The 1,237-nt window shown below is 63.4% G+C and overlaps 1 long non-coding RNA gene across 1 annotated transcript; it reads right to left on the bottom strand.

Moving 5' to 3' along the window:
• LOC115948884 lies at window positions 1-1,237 on the bottom strand. Its single transcript, XR_004082653.1, has 3 exons — window positions 1,103-1,237; window positions 211-273; window positions 1-71 (listed from the first exon to the last, which is right to left on the bottom strand). It is a non-coding gene; the product is annotated as an uncharacterized LOC115948884 (long non-coding RNA).

A 1,237-nucleotide genomic window follows, 5' to 3' on the forward strand; every position in this document is an offset into this window, starting at 1 on the left:
CTCGCCGCCGCCCGGCTCGCACTGTGCCCGCCGGTAGTAGCCGTCCTCATCGCAGCTGGGGATGAAGGTGCCTGCAGGGAAGCCACGGCCCCCCACCCCCCCAAACACGTGCAGTGCCAGAGCCCCCAGGCAGGGGCTCATCCTCATCCTCAGCCCGGCCTGGCTGCGCGGGCACTGCTGCGGGAAAGGGCCCAGGGCTGCCCCACTCACCCAGCTTCTTTTTGGTCGCTTCTTGGATCTGGATCTTCTCCAGCTCCCTCAGACAGGGCGGCTCTGCAGCAAGGCCACATGCTGCTCTTAGGGCGGGCAACCCCTCACCCCACACAGTACGTGCCCCCAAACCCACAGCATTCGTCCCTGTGGTGTGCATCCCCCAGAACTCCACATTCCCCCATGGAGTACATCCCCCAGACCCCACAGCATCCATTCCCCGTGGTGTGCATCCCCATGGTGTGCATCCACTCTGCCCCATGGAGTACATCCCCCAGACCCCACAGCATCCATTCCCCGTGGTGTGCATCCCCATGGTGTGCATCCACTCTGCCCCATGGAGTACATCCCCCAGACCCCACAGCATCCATTCCCCGTGGTGTGCATCCCCATGGTGTGCATCCACTCTGCCCCATGGAGTACATCCCCCAGCTCCACAGTGTCCCCCTGGCCCCATGGATAACATCCCCAGCTCCACAGTGTGCATCCCCCTGGCCCCATCCTGTACATCCCCCATGATGCACATCCCCCTCACCCAAGCTGTGCTTCCCCATGACCCACAGCATGTATCCCTGCATGGTTTCCAGCGCCCCCAAACCCTGTAGTGTACCTCTCTCCCCCTAAGGCAAACATCCCAGAGCCACCCCAAACCCACAGCAAGGATTGCCCATTACCCCAGGACATACATCCCCCCATGATGTACATCCCCCAGTCCCACAGCATGGGATGGATCTCCCACGAGGTACAACCCCAATCCCGCAGCAGGGATTCCCCAATCCATGGCATGCATCCCTCAGGACACAGATCCCCCAGCCCCACGGAGTGCACCCTCCTGACCCCGTGGTGTCCGTCCCCCGGCCCCTCGGCGCCATGTCCCCCTGTCCTGACGCACTTTCCCTCCAGAAGCAGAAGCACCACTCGGGGGCGGAGACGCGGCCGTCCTTGGAGGTGTCGCAGGAGTTGAAGAAGGCGCGGATGCACACCTCGTACTTGTCCAGGTTGATGGCGGCCAGCTCGGCCGCCTCCA

Source organism: Geospiza fortis, unplaced genomic scaffold, assembly GCF_000277835.1.
Source record: "Geospiza fortis unplaced genomic scaffold, GeoFor_1.0 scaffold48, whole genome shotgun sequence".
NCBI classification, from domain to species: Eukaryota; Metazoa; Chordata; class Aves; order Passeriformes; family Thraupidae; genus Geospiza; species Geospiza fortis.